Source organism: Stegostoma tigrinum, chromosome 12 (genome assembly GCF_030684315.1).
Source record: "Stegostoma tigrinum isolate sSteTig4 chromosome 12, sSteTig4.hap1, whole genome shotgun sequence".
Taxonomy (NCBI): Eukaryota; Metazoa; Chordata; class Chondrichthyes; order Orectolobiformes; family Stegostomatidae; genus Stegostoma; species Stegostoma tigrinum.
The window spans coordinates 31,303,929-31,316,018 of NC_081365.1; the positions used below are offsets into that span (position 1 = coordinate 31,303,929).

Below are 12,090 nucleotides of genomic sequence, written 5' to 3' on the forward strand. Positions count from 1 at the left end.
ACGTTCCCTCTGAAATCTTCTCAGGACATTTGCAGAAATCTGAGAATAAATGGTGCTATAGATGGTATGAATGTCGCAATGACTTTTACTGCAGGCTAATAAGCATTCTTCTGAATGAGCTGCAGTGTGAAGAATGTGAATGCACAGTGGCATGAAACAAGATCTATAGAAGTAATTCTGTTCCCATGTAAAGAGGATTAAATTAAATAACCCACAGGCAGTATTTCGTATAAAATCATTCACAAAGCCTACAATAGAGTATGTACTCAATTTTTGTTTGTTGGAATAGTATCTACGGCACTGCATTTCTTTTTTAGACTAGGTGATGCTTGCATCAGTTCCTACTGTATGTTTGAAACAAAAACAAAAATTGTTGGAAAAGCTGAGCAGGTCTGGTGGCATCTTCGGAGCAAAATCCGAGTTAATATTTGGGTCAAGAGATCCTTCTTCAGAACTGGTGTCTGTTTGTTTATTTTTCATCAATTGCATGTCTTAAACGTGTGGCAGATCGATTGTAAACAACGTGCCACTTGTGCTAATTGAGGGGAGATCTATTCGGAAAAGAGGGATTGCCAGCACTATTCAGGCCAGAGAAATGTGTTTTTCTGTTGTTAGCCTTTATGCATGTTCCAAAGTCTTAACGAGACTCTGCAGATGGACAGTTATTTTAACATGGCTTTAGTTGCTGCAGTATAAACCATGCTGTTTCTGGATTAGCAGGGATGCCATCCATTGCAGCATGATTTTCAAAAACTTGTTTGTTGGAGTTCACTAACATTCACCCAAGTCAAATAAATCAAGATCTCATCCACACTCTGAAAACAAACCTTATTCAGATTTCAGTTTCTTAGATGATACAAGTACTGTTTCGTATCTATTGAAAGTTGACATTGCATTTTGTGCATGAATTCAACACAAAAGAAAGAAATGGGGAATAGAAGATCTTTAAGAACAGGGTAATAATGATTTGCTGAAGTTTTGTCAAATTTGATTTAAACTGATCCTGCGAGAAACCACTGATTGCATAAAGGTAAACAAACATCAGTACCAGGACTTACACTCAGGGCAACAGTACTTCTCACCTCAATCCTGAAATTGGCATACTGTCGAGGAAGTTGCAATAAGAGAATCGATCTTTCTTTATTTCGGGTGATGAATTGTGAACTGTGAACTGTGATGCAGTTGGTAGTTTTCTAAATGTTAGTTTACACAACAGAGTGTGGCGGTTCTTCGGATGGATGTCTTGAAGTTTATTTACGTCACTCACTAGATACATGGCTGAGATATGGCAGGCTTGCACACAAGGCTTGGATTATGTGGTTCAGATGATTTAATCTCAGAATAAGCAGTCTCACATTTAAGACCAAGATGATGAAAAATTTCTTCTGAGGGGACTGGATCTATAGAGTTCTTTATCACAGAGGTTTTACCACAGTATTCAAGGCTGAGATGGACAGTTTTAATCAGTAAGGGAATCAAGGATTACAGAGGAAAGGAAAGAGGTATTGAGGATGATAAGATCAGCCATGATCTCATTGAATGGCACAATAGACTTGATGGGACTGAGTGGTCTACTTGTGTCTTAATGTGTTATGGTCTTATTGTACGTTTTACACACAACTGACCAACTGAGCATACCACACTGTCTCCTTTGCACTAAGAGAGTGACTGAAGGTAAGGTGGACTACCTTTTATACTGCGACATCACATTGATACTTTTAAAATGGTCACACAACAACACAATCTGTCTGGTCTGGAATCTTTGCTATAATACAAAAATAGGACATCAACAACATAGGCTGTATAAGACTGCTGTTGTACTCTATGTAGGAAGCAAGTGTATTTATATAGCAGTTTTAACATCGTTGCACCCTTCAAAACACTTCCAATTCAATGAGTTCATTAGTTGTTCGCAGGGAAACAAACCACAATCAATTTTGTTACAACAGAATTAAATGTAATTATGACCAGTAAACTTTCTTTTTAATGTTTTGAAGGAGGAAATGCTAGCCATCTGGTTTGGTGAAGGATTGCATTAGTAGAGCCTTGTTTGTACTTTAAAGGATTGATTTTTGCATGTGTTTCCCCAGAAAAGTGTGTTGTCTAGTAAATGTTCACCATTAGATTGGATTGGATTGAATAGAATTGAATTTAATTTTAATTAGCCTTATTGCCACGTACTCAAATGAGTACACAGAAAAGTTTATAAGTTGCCACTTAGAACACCATCTTAGGTCCAGAGTACATAGTTACAGAATTAAAAAAATGAAGGAAAAAGAAGTTGCATAGCAGCTATACACAGAATAGCCATAGGTCAGAAAAACAACAAGCAAAGTTGGAAAGACAAACATCACAGTTTGTCTCCCCAAAGGCATTCCACAGCAGACTAGCGCAGGGGGCTCCATAAGGTCTGACAGCTGGCTACCCCTGGTCGCCGACATCCCTCCTCCGGCAATTGGTATTTCCGCCAACTCCGCTTCAGAGCCAAGGCCTGGTTTCCAAGGCGGAGAGAGGGAGAAAAGGAAGAAAAAGAGCAGGCAGAGCGGTCGAGCTCCAGCTGGAGCATCCTGCCATTTTAGGAATTGGAAAATATGGAGACTGTCTTGCAGCTTCCCCAGTTATGTGCTATTGTAGGTAAATCACCCTTCCAGGAGCACAGTTTCTTAGAATCTTCACAGTACAGTTTTGGCTAGGGAATAGTGGACAGTTAGGTTGGAAATAAAACTATAAGAACAAGAACACGAACCAGGAGCAGGATTAGGCCATCTGGACCTTTGAGCCCACCCTGCGACTCAACAAGATCATGGCTGTTCTTTTCGTGGGCCACTTGGCCACCCTTTCACTTGTAACCCTTAATTCCATTTACTGTTCAGGAAAATGATCCAGCTTAGCATTCAAAACATTCCATGAGGAAGCCAAAACAACTATTCTGACCAGGGAATTCCACAGATTCGCATTCCTTTGAGTGAAGAAATTCTTCCTCAATTCCATGGTACATCTACTCCCCCTAATTTTGAGGTTATTGCCCTCTCGTTCTAATTTCACTCACCAGTTGAAACAGCTTCCTGCTTCTGTTTTATCTATTCCCTTCATAATTTTGTGTTTCTGTTAGAATTCTTCTAGATTCCAATTAATATAATCCCAGTCTATTCAGCCTGTCCTCATAAACCACTCCTCTCAACTCGAATCAACCTAGTGAATCTCCTCTGCACCCCCTCCAGTGACAGTACTTCCTTTATCATGTAAGAAGACCAAAACTGTACGCAGTACTCCAGGTGTGGCCTCCCCAGGACCTTACACAGCTGCAACATAACTTCCCTGCTTTTAAACTCAATCCCTCAAGCAAGAAAAGACAAATTTCCATTTGCTATCTTAATTACCTATTGTACCTGCAAACCAACCTTCTGTGATTCATGTACAAGGACACCCAGGTGCCTCTGCAAAGAAGCATGCTGCAATGTTTTACCATTCAAGTAATATTCCCTTTTACTGTTATTCCTACCAAAATGGATGACTTAACATTTATCAACATTGAATTCTCTTTGCCAGATATTTGTTCACTCACTCATACTATCTATATCCCTCTGCACACTTTCAGAGTCCTCTGCACACTTTGCTCTGCTACTCATCTTAGTATGTCAAAATTTGCAGATGACACCACCTTTGGAACCCAACTCCAAATCATCGATGTAATTTGTGAACAATTACAGTTCCAACATTGATTTTTGAAGCATACCTCTAGACACTGATCACCAACCAGAAAAACACTCATTTATTCCCACTGTTTTCTTCCTGTTAGTTAACCAAACCTCTGTCCATGCTAATACATTGCCCATAATGCCATTAATCTTATGAAGCATAATCTTAGTCTTATAAAGCAGCCCTTTGTGTGACACCTTGTCAGATGTTTTTTGGTAGTCTAGATAAATCATATCTGCTGGGTCTCCACTGTCCACTACAGTCGTAATGCCTTCATAGAATTCCAGCAAATTAGTCAAGCATGACCTGCCTTGCATGAACCCATGCTGCATCTGCCCCGTGGGGCTGTTTCTGTCTAGATGTCTTGCTATTTCTTCTTTGATAGATTCAAGCATTTTCCCTTTTGATATAAGTATCAAATGTTGTGGGGAAATGTAGGGACCAAACTTTTTGTGTGTTTTGTTTCTCAAGTCTCTAAGGCTAGCTGGAGCAACACGACAGTATTATTGATAGCACTAATGATCTGTTAACCTATACATAAGGTGAAGATTTGGACAATGTCAAGCATATTCTGCACATTATTTTTTCCTTCGTTCATGGGATGAAGGCGTTACAGGCTAGGCAGCATTTATTGCTCATCCCTAATAGCCCAGAGGGCTATTAAGAGTCAACCATGTTGCTGTGGGCCTGGAGTCACACATAGGCCAGACCAAGTAAGGAGGGCAGTTCCATTCCCTAAAGGACGTTAGTGAACAAAATGGGTTTTTCTAACAGTCGACAGTGGATTCACTATTGTCATTAGGTTCTTAATTCCAATGTTTATTGAGTTCATTCTGCCGTGATGGGATTCGAACTTAGGTCCTCAACATTTTCTGGATCTCTGGATTAACAGTCCAATGATAATACAATTAGGCCATCGCCTCCCCCATATTGAAGTTTGCACTATGATGCAAAAAAGTGAAGCTGTCTGACACAGTTTGAAACATAACATGCATTTTTTTAAAATCAAACACTTCCTGTGGGTGTGCGTTATTAGCGAGAGGCATTGTAAGGCTAATTGCAGTCTTGTAGAAAAAAATTCTTCCATGAATTTTACTGATTTCCTCGTTCCCTCTCCTCAAGGTGGTGACATGTTCTGTGGGACATTGTGTTTTTCAGGTCCAGGGAATGAATATCGGCAGATTATTTAATTTTGAAGATGTTGGCTGAGCTTTATCTTAATCTGATCATTACGTCCTAGCAGGGGGTCCTTGATTGTGATCAGGAGCAAGAGCCTTCAAAAAATTTTCCATTCCCTCGCTAGCCTGGGAATATCTCAGAGCAATTGGAGCCCACCTCCTTTTGCCCTGCCAGTGATTGGCTAAGTACTATAAACTAGGGACTGAATTTGAAATATCAAACTAGGGACTGAATTTGAAATATTGTTGTGTTCATGGCTGAGCATAATTTGAAGCAAATGAGAAATTAAGAAGCTGTATAGAATGTTTAAAGCGGAATGTTATTGAGTTGTGATCTGGGCAGAGATTTGAACCTAGTAGGAAAATGCAGAAGTAATGTGGGAAGTTGCTCTCCACTATTTTTCATCCATTAGTGTGTGTGCCCATATTCCTGATCTGTGCTTTCAGCAGGCAATGCTATGGGCGAGGAGCATTATTTCTCAAAGTTACCCATTTTGCAGAATATTACCTTCATGGAAGAACTGAAATAGTGAAAGGCCTGGAGCTTTTGTGTTCAAGGTACCTGATCAGCATTTTAAAGTTTGTGAGTTTAATGTGTTAAAGTTTGCTCAGTAGAGCCAAGGATCGACAGTGCCCTAAAAACGTTTCCCACTGTCAGTTAAGGAAATAAATAACACACACAGTTGGTGTGTTTGTCGTCCAGTATAGACTTCATTGTTTTGACTCCTGAGTATACCCAGCATCATGCAGTGGTGTGGTTAATGTCTTCTGGATGATGTTAAGAGCTTGACCTATGGCTTGGAGGAGCTCTCTGATGAAGGGTCTAGGCCCGAAACGTCAGCTTTTGTGCTCCTGAGATGCTGCTTGGCCTGCTGTGTTCATCCAGCCTCACATTTTATTATCTTGACCTATGGCTGACATGTTTTGCATGCACTTATAGCCTGGCAGGGAAACAAAGAGCTTCTGACTATATAAAATAGTGTCAAAAATCAGTTCTATGTTAGAGTATTTTACCATTCTTGACCCCTTGTGAACTTCAGTGCCTAGCCATCCTGTTTTCTCTTTTGCTATCTGCCAGGGCTTGTAAGCCATTTTCATCCCACATGTTTAATGAAATGATACTTGAGTAACAATAATATGGCCAGAGTTATAAATAAATGGACAGTTAGCTGAAGCTAACAGGCAGCATTGCCAGTGGTTTTTTGGATTTACAGCACATCGACCTGTGTTTGTTCAGGCAAGCAATGGGGGATTAAATGCCTGTTTCAAAGAATAATGATAAATTGGATCCTTTTAGTTATTCTACTTAATTGCATTTGTTTTTTGCTAGTTTTAAGGTATCTTGTACTAGTCAGATTTTACCTCAATTACTATTGTGTTTTGAAGAAAAGTTGACATGACCTGTGCTTTGTTTTAAAATATACATTAGAGCTGTTGACTAGAATTGAGAATCTACCTGGTGCATTCCGACTGTTATGGATAATAAACCAAGATGACCCTGCAGTCTAAGATAACAAAGTGTGAAGCTGGATGAACACAGAAGGCCAAGCGGCATCTCAGGAGCACAAAAGCTGACGTTTCGGGCCTAGACCCTTCATCAGACAGTCTAGGCCCGAAACATCAGCTTTTGTGCTCCTGAGATGCTGCTTGGCCTGCTGTGTTCATCCAGCTTCACACTTTGTTAGCTTGGATTCTCCAACATCTGCAGTTCCCATTATCAATGACCCTGCAGTCTCCTCGGTTCATAGATCTACCTTCTGCAGAACTGAATCGTTCAGACCGAGCAAATCTGATTCACACCTTTCTCTAAATAACTTGTTTTCAGATGGGTTGGCAGACTGAATGCTGCAATTGACCTTCCAGTCCTGATCTAGGGAGGAAAATTATCAGATCAGATACTTTGCCTGATTGCAATCCATACTCAAGTGTGAGGGTTTCCTAAGGCCAGAATTTATATTTATTAATTATTTTAAAATCTTGGTTGAATATTGACTTCGTTGGTGAAAGCTTCCTGAAATTGATGCACCAGAGGATAGCTTGCCCATGCAGATTTACAATTTGACACAAGTCATCCCTTTTTTTCTGGGGTTGAAGGAAGGTGCAGGAGACTACTTACTGCTGTCTAAGCAGAGCATGTGTTAAAGAGAACTCCTCAGCTCAGGAAAATGTGTCATGGTGACTGAGTGATCCTGTTGAAAATTTGCTTCAATTAAGAAAATCTAAGTAGATCTATATAATCTCTTCTTTACTTGAAATATTAAGCTGGCTCCTTGAAGGGCTTCTTTGTGTAGGTCGAGCCTTTAGGATGTGCATCGTTCAATGAAGAAACCTGCAGTACTCCAGCCATTTACTGCAGATACTGTATTTGAAATTTGAATCAAACCTAGGCATTGTTCAGTTGGAAGTCGAATGTAAAAAATTGAGTATTTACTAAAGTAATGTCTCAAAGAACTGACACGAAATTCAGACTTCTACATAATTTACATTCTACATAAACAATGTGGTTGATTCTCGACTGCCCTCTGGGCAAATAGGGATGGGCAATAAATGTTGGCCTGTCCAGTGGGCGCCCACATCCTGTGATTGAATATTAAAACGTTCCATTAATTTGTCTCCGTCTCCCTCTCTCTCACTGTGTGTGTCTTTGTCCATGACCCACTCAACTTTGCTGAGTGACTCATCCTGGGTGCATTTCCATGTTATACACAGCCTCCTTGTTTCCTTTTGTAACAATGATCCCAGCTAATTGTGTGAGGAGCTTCAAGTCACTCTGCAAGAATGTGCATTTCTTTTGTAACACAGAAACATAGCACAGGAAGGGGAAAAGGGAAATATTGGATGCTGAGCTACAGAAGATGTGAAACTCAAAACCTTGGCCAAGGATAATGGGAACTGCAGATGCTGGAGAATCCAAGATAACAAAGTGTGGAGCTGGATGAACACAGCAGGCCAAGCAGCATCTCAGGAGCACAAAAGCTGACGTTTCGGGCCTAGACCCTTCATCAGAGAGCTCTAGGCCCGAAGCGTCAGCTTTTGTGCTCCTGAGATGCTGCTTGGCCTGCTGTGTTCATCCAGCCTCACATTTTATTATCTTGGCCAAGGAGACAGGATTTAAGAACTGGCTTAACGGATAAAAGAGGGAGATGGTGGTGTTTAGGTGGCGGCAGTGGGGGGCGGGTGGGAGTTGGTGTTGTTGCATGTGGAGTATTTACAATGGAAAATTCTGTGTGGGGGGCTGTGGCGACTGATGGCATAATGTCAGTATTGGGGCAAATGAATGCAAAAAGACTCCAGGAACAATGATCAAAAATACAGATCATTGGTGCATTGAGGTTATGCTGGGAGTGAGTGAGCAGAAACAGGGTGGGATGATAAAATAGAATTTAAAGGAAAACGTGAGAATTTTAAATTTGAAACTTTGGGTAATGTGATCATTGGAGATCCCAAAGAGGGGTTTTAGCGGTTTATGGAACGCTGTGTGGGATGCAGTTAAGGCTGAATCTGAGCAAGTGTTTATGTACGGTGTTTGAAGGAAAGCTGCTCAGAAGAACACATGGAGATCCCTGATGTTTCCATGCTTCACAGTCTATCAAAGGCCCCACACTGGTTAGTCATTTAATTATATACTTTTAATAAATCACCCAATATCAGTGAATTGCTAATGTAAATAGACTGTGCTTTTTAAGCCTAATTAATTCAGAGAAATTTTTTAAGCTGAGAATTGACCGTAATAGAAAGACAGATAAAGCAAGTTGGGAGAGTCCGAAGGGTGTGAGTTACCTACCAAGGAATTCCTATTCTCTGGCCTACTCTTGTAGCCACAGTATATAACTCATCCATTTTGGTTAATGATCAGTGGTGTGGTAGTTGTGTTGTGAACGTTACCACTTATCCAGAGGTTGAATGTTGTCCAGGACTCGCTGCACATTGGCATAGACTGCCACGGTATTTGAGGGCCTGCAAATGGTATTAACGTTGTGCAATTATCAGTGAACATTCCTACCTCTGACCTTTCAATGGAGAGAATTTCGTTGGAAGCAGCTGAAGGTAGTTTTGCCTATGATACTCCCCCTGAGAAACTCCTGAGTGTTGTCCTGGAACTGAGATGATTGACCTTCAAAAACCACAACCATCTTCCTTGTGCCAGATATGATTCCCCACCCCTGAGATTTCCCTGCTTCCAAATGACTTCAGTGTGTTAGGGCTCCTCAATGCCATACTTGGTCAAATGCAGCCTTGATGTCAAGGGTGGTGTCCCTCACCACCTCTCCTAAAGTCAGCTGCTTGGTGCATTTTTGGACCAAGGCTGTAATGAGGCCAGGAGTTGCGTGGCCTTGGCAAAACTCAAACTGAGTTTGCGAGAAGGCTGGTGTTGTGTAAGTGATGTGGTGGCACTGTTGACCACATCTTCAAACACTCCAGTGATAGAGATGGGGCTGATGTGTGGTAATTGGCCAGTTTGGGTATGTTCTGCCTTTTGTGGATTTAAGTTAGTTTCCATGTTGGATAAATTGCAATTAGTGTTGTAATTGAAAAGCAGAAATGCATTTAACATGAGTTAGATCATTAGACAAGAAACAAAGGAAGAAAGGGTTGTGTTATCGGGTTGAGAAGTAGGAGGCTGTGGCTCATGTAGAGGATAAAAGTTTACAGAGATCTGTTGGGCTGAATGACCTGTTCTTGAGTAATTTCTGGTATATAGCATTTAACTAGAGTATTGTTCATTTTTTTCAGCTCATCTAAAATTACAGGAATAATGCTAAATTTTCACCGTAAATTTTCACTAGTTAAATTTTCATATCATTAGCAAATTTGCAGAACATTTCCCCAATACCTTGTGTTTATATTTTGCCATGTTCTGTTAAAGGACAAGGTACAAAATGTGTTACACTCCTTGGGAATCAGAAGATTTGAATCAAACTAGATGCTAGCTTTTCCTGTAACCATTTTTGTTTCTGTTGTATTGTACAATAAAAACAGAGCAGTATGGATGCTGAAGATCTGAAATTAAAAACCAAGTGTTGGAGGAGCTGAGCAGGTTGGCACCATCTGTGGAAAAGGAAACAAAGTTGACTTTAAGTCTAATGTGACACTCAGTTGGAATGGAAGAAGAATCATGTATGACTCCTTGCTAGAGTACAAATTCCCTGGTAGCACTAGCAATGCATCTGAGCTAACGTATATATCTAGTCAGACAATTCTGTCTCTGATAGTATTAGATGTCCTGAGAGGGGGTTCACAAATTTGCAACTCTAGTATTTGATAGTTATTGGATGTTTGATATTTTCCATTCCTGGGTGAGCTCTGGTTATTTCTATTACCTCTTATCTGTGATCAGAAGCTTTCTTATGGCCTGCATACTTTTGGCATTTGCAGCCCTTACTATGTCCAAGTCACTGCATATGGGATTTCACTTTGCTGCCTTATCCCCAAAGCCAATGACTCCCTTAGTGAAAAAGATGGTCAGTCCCAGTCTTGAATACATTCAGTAACCTGTGCAGTAATGAATTCCCCGGGCTCACAACTCTCTTGGAGAATAAATCCTCCTCGCCTCTGTATTAAATGGGTAATCTCTTATCCTAAGATTCTCCAGACGGTTTTCGACTCTCCCGCAAAGGAAAGCAACCTCTCTGCATCTATCCTGTCGAGACACCTAAGAACCTTGTATGTTTCAACAAGATTTCCTCTCACGCTTTTGAATTCAGCAAATACCTACTTGACCTTCCTTAAGACTGTTTCTAGATATGGACAGACAATCTAGTGAACATTCTCTGGATTGCCTACAATACCTTGCTTTCAGTAAGGGAACCAGAATTGTTCAGAATTCCAGCTGTGGTCTAATAAGTGCCATGCATAGTCTCAGCAAGATCTCCTTTGTTTTTAATATTCCGTTCCCTTTGAAATAAAGCCTAAAAGTCTATTTGCTTACCCAATTACCTGCTGAATTTGTATAAATTACAACAAGCTAGCATACACAATTTATTTGCAGTGCTGACATTCTCCCAGTTTCTCTTCGCTGTGAGAACCTCAGAGTTCCTTGTGGGGCAGTAGCTCCTGCATGCAGAAATCAATACATCAGCATGACAGTAGGCATGGATGGAACCTCCCAAAAGTCAAGTGGTTCTGCAGCTTGGCAAGAGCATTACTCTGTGCTATAGCTTTCTGTAGTCTTTCCCAGTTCAAATAATATTCAGCTCTTTTATTCTTCCCATTCCCACATTATGTCCATCTGCCAAGATTTGGCCTATTCATTGAACCTGTCCATGTTCCTCTGTAGAATCAATCTGATACGTGCCTTCCCACTTAGTTTTGTGCCAACTACAAACTTGATTATAGTACATTCACTTTCCTTATCCAAGTTGTTAGTCTGCAATATATTGTAAATAATTGTGGCCCCAGCACTGATGTCGTTCTCCAGTACTTGCAGGCTGTCAGCCTGATATTATCCCCATTATCCCCAACTTCTTGTCTTCTGTTAGTTAATTTGCCTTTATCAGTTACCATCTCATACCCACCATTCCTCATGCCACAATTTTATGTTTGCAAAGTGTCCCACAAATATACGGCTGTTATCACAACTACTCACTGATAAACTGGAGTCGTCAGAGGTTACTATTTCTTGTGTAATCATTCAAACCCCAGACAACCAAGGGCACACAATAACTCATTATAATGTCCATAACTAATTACCATATTTTGCAGTGATGCTTGCCTGTACATGAATGAGGTCACCTTTTTAAACAGAGCTATTGTAATATGGCATGTGCAACATCCTTCAAGCTTTTAGTTCCAACCATGAAGTGGAATGAATGCTTTTTTTCAAAAATTAGCTTTTAGACAACTTTACAGCTGACTCCAGATAAGTGGACACCTGCTTGAGGCAACATCTGTTTCATTAGTGCAGCCCATCGCACTGAGAACCTTGCCTAATGAGACTGCAAACTCTCCCCTTCTCAGAGGGATAATGTACTAGTTGTGTTGTTTTATATTATCTTAGCTGCCTGTTAAATTTCTGCAGTTACAATCAAAGAACAAATAAGAATACAGCAGAGGGAATAGGCCCTTCGGCCCGCCAAGCCTGTGTCAACACATTTTGCCCTTCCACACTAAAACTGTCTTCATTTACAGGATCCATATCCCCCTATTCCCCTCCTATTCACGTATTCATCCTGGTGCTTTTTCAATGTTGCTATTGAGCCTGCTTCTATTACCA

At 40.6% G+C, this 12,090-nt stretch overlaps 1 protein-coding gene across 2 annotated transcripts in view; it reads left to right on the forward strand.

Annotated features, from left to right (window-relative positions):
• alcama (activated leukocyte cell adhesion molecule a) overlaps positions 1 to 12,090 on the forward strand; it is a 295,957-nt gene that overhangs the window by 182,557 nt on the left and 101,310 nt on the right. The gene's annotated exons all lie outside the window — the stretch shown is intronic.